General features: G+C 37.3%; 1 protein-coding gene across 8 annotated transcripts in view; it reads right to left on the bottom strand.

Moving 5' to 3' along the window:
* The window catches only part of LOC107227249 (mushroom body large-type Kenyon cell-specific protein 1), a 99,552-nt gene that overhangs the window by 56,561 nt on the left and 25,384 nt on the right, over positions 1-17,607 (bottom strand). For 5 of the 8 annotated variants that reach the window (XM_046733385.1, XM_046733382.1, XM_046733381.1 and 2 more), the window contains exon 1: positions 15,760-17,261. The exons of 1 other annotated variant lie outside the window; for it this stretch is intronic. The gene's annotated coding sequence lies outside the window, so the exon portion shown is untranslated. Of the gene's footprint in view, positions 1-15,759; positions 17,262-17,362; positions 17,438-17,607 lie in introns of those variants that run through there. 2 more of the 8 variants (XM_046733377.1, XM_046733378.1) reach the window with 2 other exon arrangements.

Raw genomic sequence — 17,607 nt, 5'->3', positions numbered from 1 at the left:
AATTAGAAAATTAGATTTACACAGACGAGACGAGACAAGGATTGTTTATTCGCGTGTGTAATATATTTTTGAATTATGTAACATGTTTTTTTTTTTTTTACAACTTCAACGCTTCCTGCAAACTGATTTTTAGTTGTTCCTTTGATTTGAATTCAACTTTAACCGATTGTTATTCACGCTTGAGTTACCTCGTGTAATTAATCGGTTTCAACCGGTATCGTGAAAAAAAGAAAGTCAATAGATTACGAATTTTTAGGACTAACTTTTAAGTAAAATGTATGTAATTCGTTTTTAAATTGTTATTTGAATCCTTATCATTTTTACTAAGATCAAGAAACTGTCGCCCATTTTCTTCTGAAACAATTCACAGATCGAACTATAACGAGTAAAAAATCGATCCATTAATAAGCAGCTTGGATTATCTGTTAAACTATAAGACGATAAGGAACAGAAAATTTAGTTTGTTTAGTTCCAAATGCACGCCATCTAAAGTTGCAACAATATTCTAGTCATAGTTGCAACGAAATTTCTTACCGTCAATGAATTATTATGAAAATCAAATCGATTTTCATCGATTGGGATACAATATGCGAAAGACCAAAAAAGTCGACGGGTCGAAATTTCGAGGGTCAAATTACCGACAGTTAAAATCGTAGTAACACCATAAATACGAAAAGCTATCTTGTAGAAAATTAAACATTGAGAACATAGAAATGTGTAAATAAATTTATACTAAAATTTCTTTTTTTGAGATCGGGTAAGATTACGAAAGGCAAAATATCGAATTGCGCAAATACCGAACAGTCATAAAATCGACTTTTAAATCTCAGACACGTGTGTTTTTTGAAAATATATTTTCGTATAAAAGAGCGTTCGGTTAAATAAACTTTCGAAATAGCAGTTATTCTACCGAACAATTTATCGAAAATCCCAATTTCGACACGCTGATCATTCGTTGCATTAAAATTCGTATCTAAAAAATGTCGGCTTTTCAACCAGTCGACTTTTCTTTCTTTCGTAATTTTGACCCCCCCCCCCATTTTTATTAGTTTATATTTCGCTATTTCCGGGACAACAAACCCGTAAAAAATTTCTTCCCAATCATCACACAAAAGCTCGAAGAAATAGATTTTCGCTTAATCGGTACAATAAACTTGATCCGATTCGAAAACCTAATTATTTTGCAGAATAAAGCAATCAATGACGGTTCGCGCTTGTACACTGAGAACAATTCCATCAGTTATATGTAGTAACTAGAAATATTGAGTAAAACAGGTATCGTCGATCCTTTTTTGGTAATTGCAACGCAAAATCAGTTTCTGAGGTTTACTCTACTCTTTTAGTTAAACAAGGCTTTAACGTCAATTTATCGTTGCACAAGCGTTAAATTTTCGCAACAGTTGCAAGAAAATATAGCAACAGCGATCGTAATGAGAAAGAATAGTAACGGATACCAGACTTTCCGGTAACGGCTAGAAAACTTAATTTTCATTTTCTACCTAGAACAATATTTTGTCGATTGTGGTAAAAAATGAAAATAGTCAAGGACCGGGCGTTAACCGGAACTAAAAATTTCTCTCAGTGTATTTTGATAATTCCTCTCGTACGATCTCCCGTATCATGCGCACTCGGTAACTTCATACGTGTCTACGCAGCGTTGACCACGCGTACGAAGCGGAGAAAATAAGGAGGTAGACACTGCACGATTTAACGACTCATTGTCAGTTGAGTCTTGACTCCGACCTTGCCGGCTTGATTAATTGCGATTGTAAAAAGCTCGCGGTTCCAGCCTAGGTTTAAAAAAGTCGATGCACGTACGTACTCGTAGATATAATACGACCAGCTCGCCAATTGCTTCTACAAAGTGCTAAACGCCACCTAGAACTCTGTTTGCTATTGCGAGCCTCTGCATGTATATCCAACGGCCAACTTCAAGGGGCAAACACTTTCTTCCCTTAGCACTTCTACTCTCGAGCATACGACGTATGTACATAGTCTCCTTTTCCTTCGCCTGACTTGAGCCATCTGGAAGTTGAACGATCAGTTAACCGTCCATTCTCTATTTTTCTTTCTTTTTTCTTTTTTTTTTTTTCTTATTTTTTTCAATCGTCGTTACGATTTACCGCAAATTTTTGTCCATTCGATGTCTTCTTTACAGCTTGCAGCTTTTCTTCAACACGGTATATTTTCGGCCAGCTTCCCGCTTCTTATTCGTATTTTTAATCCCACCGTTATTTGGCGAGTCGATTTTATTCAGAATTTTTTCAACCGACACGACGGACTCGATTGCAAAATTGCAAATTTCATATTGTACACAATAAATGAACAACTTTTTGTCTCAGACGGTGTTAATCCTCTTGCCGTATAGTAAGAATAACGCGGGATGCGGGAATCGTTTGCTTCTTTCTTCCTCTTTCTCTCGAAGAAACGTAATGCTTATTTGAAAATTAAGAACGGACAACTGTCCGTTTTGAAAAATGAACAAAGCCTGAACCTGATGCACAAGTTAACGATTATCGAACCGCAAGCGCAGCTAACCGCCAAAGTCGGTATTTCATGCGGTTGGAATGTCTGAAAATTTAAGTTTTTAGAATTCTTACAAAGACCAGAACGGATTTCCTGTTATTGAGGCAATCGTTGCACTGTAAATAAAAAAAAAAAAAAAAAACTGACCGAATTAATTAATTACTAAGTGACGAAATATTTACGAGAAAAAATTAATTCGAACATAAATTACCGGCGACAATTTGTCGCCGTTATAAAAAAAAAAAAACTCTTTAACGATGATTTTCAACTGGCGTAAAAAACTTGAATTTATAGGTATCCGATAGTTGAATCTTTAGCATTGATCTGAACAAGTAATTTTAGTGTAAAATTAATCATTTTCAAAGTCAACATATTCTGTACATCAATAGTTCGTTGTAATTGGACAATTTCGAAGATTGACAGGTATTTTTATTTTCTTCGTAAAAATATTGTCATTTTGCACGTATCGGTGTATTTTACTTTGAAATAAGAACAGAATTCGAGGTAAGGGCGAAGCGACGGAAATGGGGGAAAAAAACAACAGAAATAAAAAAAAAAAAAAAGAATTCGTCTAGGGACGAAAGCAAAATCAGAGAGCGTAAACGTTCCGAGTCTCGTCTGGCTTTACAGAAGCGACGAGACTTTTCTCTGGGCAGGTGAGGTGAATTTTTTTTCATTTACTTTCTTTCCTCACCCCGATATCCGTCACCCCTATCGCATCCCCTGCAGACTCGGCAACAAAACTTCCCGTTTTCACCTTTCGAAAAATATCAAACGACAAACTCGCCGCGGCGAGTATCAAGGCTCGTTATTTACATGGGTGAATTAATTAGAGGTATGTATGAATAATGAGAGTAGAAAGGTAAAATGAAAACTAAAAGAAAATACAAAATATTAGAACTCGCGTCGAGGAAATTTTCCATTTCAGATGAAGTTTTACGCTGTTTCATTATATTATATGTATACCTTGTACCCCATTTTTACGTTAAATATTCAAATACTAACTACTACTACTACTACTACTACTACCGACTGACTGAATAATAATTATTCCGCATATTATTAAAATTCGCTGCAGTCTTGCAGTTCTTAATTTAACTTTACATCTAGTCTGCAGCCATTTCCTATCAATTTTTAATACTCCCATCTTGGTATGAATAATTATGCAATTACACGCAACATTTTCTCGTCACAATTTAATTTACTTTCATACTTTTGTACACCGGGTGAATACGTGAACTTTTGTTTCGAGAATCAAAATTTTCTATTGATTTGTTTACGGGACAATCGTAAATTGAGGATTTTTTAAATTGACACATTTGTAGGCTATCATGCATTATCCTCCTTGAATTGCAAGATAAAAATATACTCGAAATGTGAACAAGAGTTTGGGATTCTCGTTACAAATCGCTCGAAATATTTCGTTGATATCATTCAACACTGGTTAATTATTTTGTCGTAAAACCTTTAATTAAAATTAATATCAGTACCGTCTTAAAAATTAAACATTCAAGTATCTTGTAATTAATTGGATTGTTAATCTGTTAGTTGAATTCCTTGATAAAAAAAAAATAAATAATAACAAAGACTAGCAATCTCAAATTAAATTGAACAAATCTAGCAGATTTTTTTTTCCACCACTTTGAAGCATTTTTAAATAAAAACTTGAGCTCCAAGCTGTTGTATCTAATTTCAAAATTCTTCTAGTCTTTCCTTTTATTAATTTTGAAGAAAACCATGGTAATTTATAAATATAAAACTTTTGAAACAGTATCGATTCATGTTAAAAACCACAAAAATAATGACCACGACGATTTATTCGCATTATATCCTTGGATAAATTTTAAAAAAGGTAAAACAAAACAAAACAAAAAACACGGCGAAAAAAAGTTTTTTTGCGATAATTTTCATCACCACCATAAGGGAATACAAACTTCCGCTATGATCTTGAAATTGGCCGGGTGAAAAATCTGAAACTCACAGGACTTGGCAGCCGTATGAAAAAATTGTGAAAGAAAAATGAGGAAGAAAAAAGTTTCTGAAAAACAAAAAAAATTTATACAATTTTTTCTTAAAAAAAAAAAGTATATATATATATATATATATGTAAACGGGGAAAAACATAAAAGTTTTTTGGGAGTAAATACATGTTTATCGGTAAAACATTGAAAATCGATTTATTGCCGGTAGAACCGTAAGATAAAATTAAACGGAACACGCCAATTATTCATGTCCGTTATTTGATTGTAAAATCCTGTAAGTTTCAAATTTTTCTGAACAGACCGACGTACGGACATTTTTATAAAAGTCTGTTCTTTGGTTTCCAGAGGTTCGAAAACGCAAAGATCCGTCGAAATTGCAAACAATGATTTCCGACCGAAACCCAAGCTTTTCTCGTATAACCGGAGTTTATGAAAAGTGGTAAAAAAAAAAAAAAAAAAATTGTTTAGAAAAAAGGTATTCCAAGCGGCTGTTTGCATAATGCACATTAGTAGGTACACAGTTATCGAAGACGGTGGGTTCGTACAGTTGTGCATAATGACAGGATACTTTGAGACAAATTTGAAACTAGGTCGTGAGTTTTACCCGATCGATTTTCATCGAGCACACGGCAACGCTCATATATTGCACCTACTTATAAAGGTACGCGTGCAAACTTACACACAGACTTGGTATAAATGCAGGTGGATGTAACGTACCTTCTGCTACAAGCCTTACGCGAAGGGGGAAGAATGCACATTGTGCTGTGGTAGACTAACACACGCAATCGTTGCACCGCGTCGGCTTTATACATGAGTTATTAGCCGACACGGTGTCCCTTAGTAATTTTTAATTCGCGGTTTGCGATATTACTGCTATCAGCTTGTATATTACACAGTGAGAAGTGGCGTCGATGAAATTCAGGCTTAACCTCAAATTACGAAAATACCGGGACAATCTCTTGAGACTTGGAAATGAACCGCGCATGCGTCAAATGATTGAATCTCATTGGTCGGCGAAATCTTCCCGCAGCGATATTCTTGTCCGCGATGCAGGCCGGCCAACCTACGCAAAATGTCTACGTTTGAATTTTCAAAAAGCACAAGCGTTGAATTCCGACCGTTCTTTGAAGAATCAACTTTCCGACCCGATAACAAATGATTCCCAAACCTTTCCGAGTCATTTCCTCGATTATTTGAGATTTCAACCTCCAAAATTCGTATCAACGATTGTCCCGGTAAATTGTTGTGTTTTTTTTTTTATTTATTTATTGTTATCCCCTATTTTTTTCATCAATCATCGTCCTCGAGAAATTACAGTCGGAATAAAAGAAACACCGATTAGTTTAATCTATTTTTCAACCCTTACGAACCCTCCTTCTGATTCTTCTCCCTCACATTTTACTTTTTGACCGAAGCCTTTCAAGTCGACTTCTTTTTTTTTTATGGGAGGGGGAAACTGTAGACAGATCGGAGTATAAAGTCTAAAGTAGGAATTAACGTTTCACACTGGGTAAAAATACACGAGTTACATTTTTTGTAACGATTGTACTTTTTGTTTTTTTTTTTTTGTTTTACAATTCACTTGTGATATGTTTGCGTAACGCGAGTTAAAAGATTCATCGTTATTCACCGTAAAAGCGGTGTAAAATTTTTTTCCCGATAAAAAAAGCATACAAATTGTTATAAAAATATCAATTTCGTTTACGATTGCAGCTGAGGAAACTAACGAGGCTTATTTGATAGCCAAAGATTTTCCCGTTTTCAAGACATTTATGGCTATAGTACTTTATCATATGCGGTTTGCGGCGAATTATACAATTAGCGGTCTTTCATATTTACTAGTCATTTTTCCTTCTTCATCCAACTGTTGCAGTATATTTAACGACGACGAAATAATCTATCATGGTTAATTGAAACAAGACTACAATTTTACGCAACAGAAACGTACTTTCAAAAAAATGTTTTACATTCTGTTGAAAAAAAATAAATGAAACAAAAAACACAAGAAGCGAAAAATACATTAACGAGGTTGATCCTGTGAAACGGCTTCACGCTTCCTGCTCATTAATAATTGACAAAAAAAAAAAAAAAAAATGGTCGTTTTGAGCATGTAAAATAAAATCGCGGGCGTACGAAATTCTTTGTTCGATGTTTAAAACCGCATCGAAACTTCCATTTTGTTGTGTTTTTTTTTTTTTATTATTTTTCGTTTCTTTTTATTATTTTTGATAATTCGTAGCTACAATTTTTGAATAAAATTAATCAGCTCTAAATGATTCGTTAGAAAAACTTTCGTTCCTCGATTGAAACCAAATTCACGTTCGAGTTCGAAATCACAATTTGCTTGAGACACATCTGCAGATTTCGAGCGATCTTTGCTTTCCATCGCGCAACGAAATTGCGAGAAAATGTTTTTAAGCCCGTTAGTATGAGTCACGTTGCATATCATGTGTGTGTGTGTGTGTGTGTGTGTGTGTTAAATATGTGGAAATGCACACGCGTTCTAAGCTCCCAGCTGCACCACCAGTGCAGTGGACGCACAGTGGGTACTTTACGCCAGTAAATGTCCTCATTCCCAGTTTGGCCGTCATCTGTGCTTCGCGCTTTGCACACTCAAGACCCGTCCGATTACATATTCCTATATTCTAGATCCTAGATTCTACATTTTCCAGTGCCGTATCAATGAGCGGCAAGTCGATTCGACGCTCCTTTACATTCGTTTATATCGTTCACAATTAGCGGCCAAATTGTTGATTTTACGTAACGCAGCTATCGACTCCCTAATATTCTCATAATCATTGCATAGATTTATTCTCGGAGCACGTGACAAAGGAAGAAAATCTGTAGTATTTTATAAATATTCCGTTAAAATTTTTCACCGAATCTATTTTCCCAAAGAAACCGATCCCTGCGCGAGATTTATCAAAGATTTTTATAACCATTAATGACAATCGTTCGTTAAGCATATATTTTCGTATAACGCAATGTGCGTTAATTCCTAATTGGCAATTAAAATATTCCTAACAAGATAAGACCCAACGATTATTGAGAAATTATATTCGAGTTGTTTTTCGCCGAGTTTGTTTCTTCCCCTATTGTTTTCTCACGTTCTCACGATAAGAAGTATGGATTTTATTTTCATTTCTGTACAGATTCTTCTTCATTTTGTTTAATTTATCTCTCGTCGCTTCCCCCCCCCCCCCCCCCCCGCCGCTCAATTTTTTCTCGGGCTAACGTTCTTTATTATCTTGAGAATTGAAGCGGATTATTAAATGGGTCGTAGTATAGTTGAGTAAAATATGTTTCAATTCTCGCAGATCTTGTTTCAGTGAAATGAGAGATATTTTGCCAATCGTAGAGTTCTACGTTTACGCAAAGAAATACAACGAGACGTGAACTTCGTCTTGTTAACCCAATTTTCATTATTGTTTATATTTATAGCCGTTGCTATCCACCGAGGGTCGATTGATCGTTGCGGAAAGTTGAAGAGAATCTCCAGCGGTGAAACTAGGCTAAATTTTCAACCGCGCGACGGGTTGAATTGCACGTCTGTATATTACACGGCATAACGTCAATTCATTCGGCCCGTTAAGGCTGTTCGGACATTAGAGTAATGTCAACGTAAAACTCAGTGTTTTTGACAAAGATTGGATATTTTTATGCAATTTTCAATCGCAACTTTTGACGATCAAAATACAAAAAAAAAGTGTCATTTGTATTAACCAATTCTCGTACATTACCCATGGATTATAAAAAATATTTTGTTACGTGTAATTTTGTAGATATTTTAATCCAAGTGATTGAAAATTGTGAAAAAATTAATGACATATCTGATTCAAGAAAGTGTGGCAACGTTGGATAAAGAAACTGTTTTTCGATTTAATGTATATTATTCTTTTTTTGCAAATCGTCCGTTGCGTCGAAATTGAATTGTTTCATTACCCATTTTGTAAATTTATAAATGAAATTCAACCAAACACTGACAACAAGCAAAATACAGCTGTTAGATGCGTTACTGCCAGTTCTATTTTATACGGAAAGATACTCGAATCGATAGAAATTTATTTATTACGGTTAGTAAATAAATAATTAAATTAATCCGATTAAAATTGATCTTAGGCGACATCTAAATTCATTTTATAAATACAAATGTTTAAATTATTAATTTTGGTTACAAAAAAATTTTCATATTATTACGACTTACCGAGTACAATCTGTCGTCTATTATACAGGTATACGTAACCTTTAACACCGTGTATATAATTTCGAAGATTTTATTTGAACATTATCGAAAGCTGTAAAAACACACAAGAATGCAACAAACTGACGAGTGTTCCTACCGTATTATTCAAAAACATTCTTCCAAAAGTCGGAATAACATTGCTCTTTGTATTTGTTTTTTCTTTCTCCTTTCTCCTTCCTCTCCTCAAAAAATAATGTCGCAACATGAGATCTATGAGCTCGTTTATACCTGTATTGTATTTGTTAATTTTTGCTTTTATTTTTTTCTAGACGCTGAAATTTCACTAATTTTTTTTTTTTTTTGGTTTGTTTTCTTCAAGCTCGGTATTCTAGAAAAAATCGAATCAGTGAATTGCATGGAAAAAAAAAAAATGTGTCGCGTGTACTCGCCTCGCAAATATCGAAACACAATTGGAGGTTCATTTATTTGAGGGTTCGCCTTCTCGAAAAAAAACCACTCTGCGAATCGCAAGCTTTCTCGTTAACGTAACACAGAGTTTAAATTTGCACAGCTGTTTAGATAATACAAATATGCAAAATGTTACATAATGTATCGGTTATTATTATGCAATACGTAAAAAATTTCGGACAATGATGTCTCATTCTTCGTTCACGCGCAAAAGGAAAACAAAAAACAGCGACGGGAATTTAAATATAGATTTTCGATTGTGAGAAATTGGCTTATCACGATACTGAAATGAATTTCAGTCACTGTTTTCTACACATTCGTTCCGCGTAACATCTCAATTCCAATTTTAAGATACAGGAATATTTTGTGAGAAAAAGAAATAATAAAAACGCGGATGAAAAAATATCACTGCAAAAATAAAAATAGAAAAATAAAAATACCGTTCAAGATTTCATCACGTTCTGGATAAAATTTGTTTAAAGAAGGACCGAAATAAACAATTGAAAACTTACATCCGCGACGATTTCTACGTACAGTTTTTTTTAGAATCCATTTTTCTATTTTCACATCCGATTCACGAAAGGTGTAAAAGTTTTTCACGTGAAAGATGAAAATACCAAATGAATAGATAAAATAATCTGAAGATAGACTAGCATTTAATGCGAGTCTGAGTATACAAAATATGACAGCTGCCGCTGCTTGTACTTGAATTTTTTTATTTTTTTTTTTTATTTTTCCTCTCACCAAGAGTACGAAAACTTAGCTTTGAAACAATCGTTGCGATTTCGAATGTTCCATTAAAGCTCACGATTGTTACGAACTATATATTAGCGTTTGAACAACATTCGTTGAACACGTTTTTTCTGCATCAATTACAAACGAGTGACTTCACCGCCTTTGGTCAATTTTACGATAAACCAATTTTTGAATTACAAGATTTTGGATGAATCTAGTTGAGAAAAAAAAAAAAAAAAAAAAAAAAAAAGCGGCTCAATATATTTCAGAGACCAGCGAACGGTGACCGATTCAAATTTTATTCTCAATCTTGGAATTCTTTCGTAAGAAAAAAATCGCTCGTGTAATATTGAAGAAAATTGAAGACAACGATGGGTGGTAACCCAGATATCTGACAGGGAATGATGAACCTGCACAACGGGGAGCATTGCATTGCCCTGCGGCAGTTGTTGATCCGTTAAAAGTTCGCAATACTCTCTTATATATATATATATATATATACAAATATAAAAAATACACGTTTCTCACAATCGCATATCACACAACATTATTACACAGGCATATTGTGCGTAGCCTGATTGCTTTGAGTTTTATACCTACAAGCGCATTATTGTACGTGCATATTTCCATGTATAATACCAATACCGTGATGTAAGTTATGATATATTATACTATTGTGTGTATGTTTATTTACACACACACACACACACACACATTATGCCAGATTACCAGTCCAGATCTAGCGGTACCTCTCTACATGCTGGTCTTATTAAGCAGATATACGGTACAAGTCGGAGTCTATACTTATGCAAAGTCGCAAGCTCGCAAGCTCCCCGCTTGCCCATGAACTTTGCACCTTGTTCATACAAACACTGCGTTAACACATCGCAACGTTACACTTTCGTCAATGTTCATATATATATATATATATATACACACGAGTATTTAATGATTGTTTCCCCCGATTTACTGGCTCCTTTTCACACTGCCGATCATCTCAACTTTGATCGCTACTGTAATAAATACAATGAGAAAAATTTCGTTGTAAAATATCTCACAGAATAATGTGTGTGTATATATATATATCACGGTGTCAGTAATGTAGCTTTACAATTAACCTCAACAATTTGGAGGTTTAGAAAACGAATGACGTTGGACGTCGTAAAGTCGAGGTGAAAAATTTTTCTTACAACTCCGTGCGAGACGGTGAAGCTCTGACGAAAGCTCAAGTTAGTCCAGGTCTCGCAAATTATCGGCAAAGTCAAGAGCTTCCGAAGCTTCTAGGTGGTGAAAATTTAACGTCGCAATTGAACTACGAGGCCTGACGCCTTTCGGTTGACCCTGCGAATGGCAACGTCGAGTTATAAGCGAGCGTTCATGTTTGGCACTGCATATATATGTAAAAATTGTATATATATATATATATATATACATATCCAGCCTGCAGACTGCACACGAGTTACATAACTCTAAATCTGTCGGCCATTTTGTTAGCTACTGTCTAGCGTGCCCCCGGTGCCCCCCAGTGCCGGATGAGCCGCCCCCCGCCCCCCCTTCTCTCTCTCCCTCTCTCACTCTCTCTCTCTCTATCGTTTCTCTTTTCTATCTTTACACGGTCTCGCCGGGACGTTTGTCCATACGAATCTTGAATGTCACCGATGTTAAATACTCCCGGTATTACTCGCAACGCTGCAGTTATTTGCTCCATATGCAAGCTGAATTTTGTGCTAGGTGGATGCGATTTTCTTAGGGAACCACGCGCGACGATTTTCGTGAAATCATCCGACACCAACTTGTCTGAAAATCTGTGAACCGGGAGATAACGATCAGAACGAACGACACGCTCGGTGTGACGACTGAAGAGGAGAATTTTTATGCAAGAATGGTAAATGGGAACGTTAACCGCACCTACGTTGGAAAAGAACGATTGCCAATTCGGTATGACGATCGATAAGTCGTTGTGTATGCGTGTGGTTGGTTGTGAGATACACCTACAAACCAATGTACGACACTAGAGGTTCCAGTGAAACTGACCTTTACTCCCTTGGTTGGATGTGGTTCGAGACTCCATGCTCGCTACTTGCCTCCTTACTTTTCCCGCGTTGCTATTAGCAGTGCTTGTCTTATCCAGGCTCGTAAATTATGCGCTAGGCAATTTTTTGTGCACTTTCGATACTGCAGAATGTAAGGGGAAAAATTAATTTCTCAACCATGTTCGGTAGTGTTGGATTGAAAGTCGTGAGTTGATAGAGAGGATCGACACTTCGTGCAGAAATTGTGTTTATTATTCTTCCTCGTCTCATCGGCTATGGCGTAAAAAAAAATAAAAATAAAAAGATAAAAAAATTCCTCCTCAAATAATTTCGTTATCGGGAAAACAACACTACGTGCAAACAGCGTTGTTCTTCCAACGGGGATTTTAAAATGGAAAGAATTTTTCTAACGAATCGGTACGCGGTGTTCTAATAACTGACATCATGTAGGATCGAATGTCAGCACTTCTAACCACAGATAAATAACAAGAAAACAACTCTGCGTGGAAAGGTTCACTCCCCCCCCCCCCCCTCTGTATTTTTCAAAGCAAATTATATTTTTCTTAGAAAATATATGAACGCGATGAATTGAGCTGGGTGTAGTTTCGAGATAATTAACTATCAAATTTTGAAGCAAAGTGGTTTGCCACATTTTTAAAATATCCCAATGCTACGAACAAACTAACCAACTGCCATTAGCGACTGATCAACAAAAATTCGTTGCCACCGACGTCGTTTCTGTTCCCGTAACAAAACGGTTTTGAAAACCCAATAAAGCAAATGTGAAATATCGCCCGATGGTCATGGATTGCTTTAAAACGTTCAACAAGAGCACAAGAATCGGGACCAACGGTGGAAACAATGTCGAGAGCAAACTAGCCCGGCAGATTTTCGGCAACAAGTCGTTGTTTCCGTACGTGGTTGGAATAACGTGGACTCGGTCCATCCCTGAAAGCTCATGTGAGCCTGGTGCCGTTGCCGTTACGCGTTGCACATGCTGGTAGATCGGAGGTCAAGAGCTATACAGACGCTGGAAAGCACGTAATGCCACACAATGCCATACCGCACAACGGATTAATCACGGACTGTGGCTGGCACAGACTTCTCTTTGGTGCCTCGGACTATGGGGGTCTCGATGCACGCGTGCGGATGAAGACTTCGGTGTGTACGCGAGTCGGGTCGAGCAGAATGCTCGGAAAGACAGCCGTTCTTATCATGGTCATCGAGAAAATGACACTTTTGGGTGATTCTTGGCTTCGGTGCAGGTCAAAGTTCCGAATATTGAAGCTCAGTCTCAGACCGTCACATCGCACGTCCAAATTCCGAATGGTCGATACTTCATGAATGTTGCCATAAGCTTCACACGTGCAGTAAACACATCGGGGTATACAGGAAGGTTGTTAAAGTTCCAAGTCTTGGCCGTTTGGAATTTCGACATTCGATTTAATGGTTCGTCTGAGCTTTGATGATTCGGAACTTTGTCACGAACCGATTGTCGGATAATCAAAAAACGTTCGGTGGCTTTGGACGGTCTGTCATGATCCGAAAGTTGACGCAAAAACTGATCCTCGTTATTATCTTCGATACTTTTGCTTCCCCATGTTGGAACTACAGCATTCGGCGAGGACTAAGACTGACTTCTTCGGTAAATGACAAGACGCTCGAATCAGGCGTCTGTTTCCGTGCGGAGCGCCGGTTAGCGCTGTTTAAATTCTAATATGGATGGAGGTTTTAGAAAGCTAAATTCACGCCGTATATCCAGTAGGTTAAAGTAGAAAATTCGGTTTGACCCCGATTCAGATCAGCACTAGACGACTCTTCGCCGACTCTTCCCATGTAACGCAACCATCTCGATACACGCGCCTGACATGTCCACGTATAATGCATGCGGTGGCTGCACCTCGAACTCTCTTCTTTCCTCTCTTCGTTCACAGCCTTCCTTCGCTGTTGCACAGTGGTTCCGCGATCTATTCAAATTCTTTTAACCCTAGTGTAGAATCAACTCCATGCACCGTGAAAGTAACCGACGACCATCACCATCATTCGCGAATTCGCTATTCTCGTTATCACCGCGTTGTTAATTCGTAATTTGCAAATAAAAAAAAAAAAAAAAAAATTAACCCTAAAACACACCAGGCGAATGTAAATTTCCCGCCGCAAGAGAACATCTCACGTTTTTATATTTCGCCTACTGATCGTAGTCCACTTTTTTTGGAACTCGTGGAAAATATTTTTTAGCCCACGTGATTCTCTGTTAAAAAAAGAAGAGAACGAGACCCTATAGAACTCTCAACGATACGATGTACCCGAGATATGGAATTCACAAGATTGGGGCGTTTTCTTCCTCCCCTCCCCCCCCCCCCCCCCCTTCCGGAACAGGTAAAAAAAAATAACATTATCGTTCTGGGGTTAATTTGAGGTATTTTTGTCACCGAAAGTTTCGAAGCAGTTGAAAAATAAGTTGAAACCTATTTTCAGACACGACTTCAAGTTGCTCTCTTTACCGTAGAAAATTTTGTGTTCTTTCAACTGTCATCTTGGCTATTTTTATTTGAGAATTTTTACTGAAATGACGATGGAGAAGCGAACGAGAACAGAAAACTTGATACGTGACTCTCGCACAAAGTTTCCTCAAACCAAAAGAGAACAAAGAAAGTATGAGAAAAATTCGGAAGTACTCTTTGTGACGAAATCTCGGCTCGGTTCATCGATAGAAGTCAGTTTATCCGATCGGTTATTCAGCTTTCAAATGAGAAGAAAAAAAGGGAAACTTATTTCCCGGTTACTAAAATCTCAGTGAACTTCACGGTACAAACTGCAGAGCTGCAAACGAAACATCCTTGAACTTGTGAAGCGTGAATATTTGTACGAGTATCGAAAATTTTGAGAAGGTTTTCGCGATGTTGAACGGGCACTAAAAGCGAGCACAGAATTCGAAAGCCCTTCGCTTAAATTTTTGGAATTCGATGATGTTTACAGGCACGACGCGACGATGGCGACCTGTTTCCGCAGAGCGCAGGGTCGTGACGTCACAGTAACGCGCGACCCCCACGTGGCATTCAAAACTTGGGTAAAAACCCCGCGAAGTTCGTCCCTTACACAATTGGCGGTAAAATTGGATTTTCAAAAAAGCGCAAGTGAATCAGCCGATTAAGACAGGTTGAAATTTTTCGCGTTTTCAGAGGTCTTTGAAGACGGATGAGCGTCGTCGTTTTGGCGAACCGCAATGATCCTGACTTTGCGCGAATAGAATTGTACAGAATTCACTGACAACAAGATTTTAAAGTGAGGGAGGTGGCACAACGAGCTGCAACGTAGACAAAACATTGATAAGGGATCGGTGAAGAGACAACGAGTACGAGAATGGAGCAGCTGAGAAACCGTACTTAACGACATTAACAATTATTCGTATCTGCTATCCCTCGGCTACCATTTCGTGAAAAACACGCCGCGCGTGTCGGCTATTTCGGCCATTTTGGTGCTCGCGATGCTGATGCATCGCACTACAGCTCTGTAATGTCACTTTATATGCTCTCGAGGTGCCAACGCAAAAGTGAATTTTCGACGCTTGATCCAGCCGACGCGCGAGCTTGCAGATCCGCTGAAAATTCGACGCGTCGAGTGGATTTTTACTAAACATACGTACATCGGATCTCAGATTTTGGTAAAAAATTATCCACGGATCGGAAAGAACTTGAGGTCGTCGCGTGGGTTTTTTTTTTTTTTTTTTTAATTCTATTTTTTTTTCATATTACTTATACTGAAAACGTGCGGAACGGCAATTTTTACGGCTAATCGACGATGCGCGATAAGATATTTTTTCACTACTCACTGTTTGTCCGCCAAAAATGTAGATCGATCTCGAGATTCCAGCGCTGCTTGTAGGAGGAACTTTTAATCAATCATCTTGAAGAAACTGATCACGAACATGTTTTATTATTTACGAATTACACTTGTCCGGATGATTTTTCCGCTCGTCACAGAATCTACGCAAATATTTCAACTCACTAAATTTCGATGTAACAAACTAATCGCTTACGTTTTATATACGTATATGCATGTACGTATAAACATATTCGTCAGACGTATGTATTCCTATGCAATTCACTTTAATACTCAGGAAGTAAAAAACACTGTCCCGTATCTAACAGAACCCGAACGAACGGTAAGAACTGATAGAGTACTTCAAAACCCCCGACGCGCACGCAACCCCCGAAGTATATAACGCCTTGCACCCCCTACCAGAGTATATAAGAAATGATTCCGGTTTCCGCCCCACGGGATGGCAAAAAAAAAATAAATAAATAAAACAAACAAACAAACAAACAAAACTACCGACACCTCAATTTTTTCCTTTTTTTTTCTTTCTTTATTTTACGCAAACTTTCATTTCAACGTCGTTTTAAATATGTTACATCTTCTTTTCAACGGAATTTCTTCGGGTCTTTTCTTAACAATTTCATTTGGTTTCGTGTTTTTTTTGGTTCTTTTTTTTGTTTTCAAATTTTTGTTTTGTCGTTTCTCTTTTTTTACTTGTTACAACTTTTTCCAGGTATGAACTGCCTACATCGACGACTGATCACTCTCTCTCTCTCTCTCTCTTTCTCTCCCTCGTTCTTCCCCGATTACTCTGTTGTATATATGATGTACGTGTGTTTTAACAACGTCACTTATAAAACTTGTGCAACGAATACGATTGTTTGTATTTTTTTTTTTTTGGTTTTTTTTTTATCAGCGTCGATTCAATCTCTCCCTCGGGAGTTTTTATTTTATTATCTCTTTCTTTCCTTCCTTTTATCAAGTCGTTTTACATATTCGTATACTTTTCCCCGCAGTACAACTACCGTGCTTGAAGTATTACAGAACGAAAGTGAGAAAAGAAAAGCTTGTTTCTTGCATTAATTTTTGTTTTTATCCGCTTCCTTGTTCGTTGTTCATTTTTATTTTTATCAACATTGAAAATTGCAATCCGTGTACGGTAATTTTTTATTTTTCTTCTCTACCTTCTCATCTGCCAAGTTAACATGCATATACACATACACGTTGATATTATCGTATGTTCTTGTATGTTTAATAATTATTATTGTTAATATACTCGTTTATTAAACTTTACGCATACATATATACATATACATACATATAAACATATATATATATATATATATGCACTATATGCACTATATATATATATATATATATGTATATGTCTGCGTATTTGTTTGCGTCGCGTAAAAATATTTATATACGTATACACACGCACATAATATATTTACTCGCGTAGGTCGGTGTACATATATACATGTATACATACATAGGTATATGTATGTACAGATATATATAGACGGTATATACCAGCGTGTATATATATATATATATATATATATATATATATGTATATATATACATATATATGTGTGCGCGTGTAATAAATTCACGGTTGCCGAAGAGGCGCGGGCGGCGGCGTGCACCGCGACAAGAGCTGGCGAGTGTTGTCAGTTGCGACCGGCCGCGTTGCGCTAGCGTAACTGCATCTCTCACCACGAGTTGGATAGCGCGCCACCGGCGCGGCACACTCGCAAACCTGCAACCCCACTATCGTCGTTGCACCGCGCCACCACCGCGCCACCCGGCGATGCAACCGGGCAGGCATGATCGCTGCGACAGACCTTCCTCTCCCCCC

The sequence above is a fragment of the Neodiprion lecontei genome, chromosome 3 (genome assembly GCF_021901455.1).
Source record: "Neodiprion lecontei isolate iyNeoLeco1 chromosome 3, iyNeoLeco1.1, whole genome shotgun sequence".
In the NCBI taxonomy this organism is placed as follows: domain Eukaryota; kingdom Metazoa; phylum Arthropoda; class Insecta; order Hymenoptera; family Diprionidae; genus Neodiprion; species Neodiprion lecontei.
This window is presented reverse-complemented; position numbering and strand designations above follow the sequence as displayed.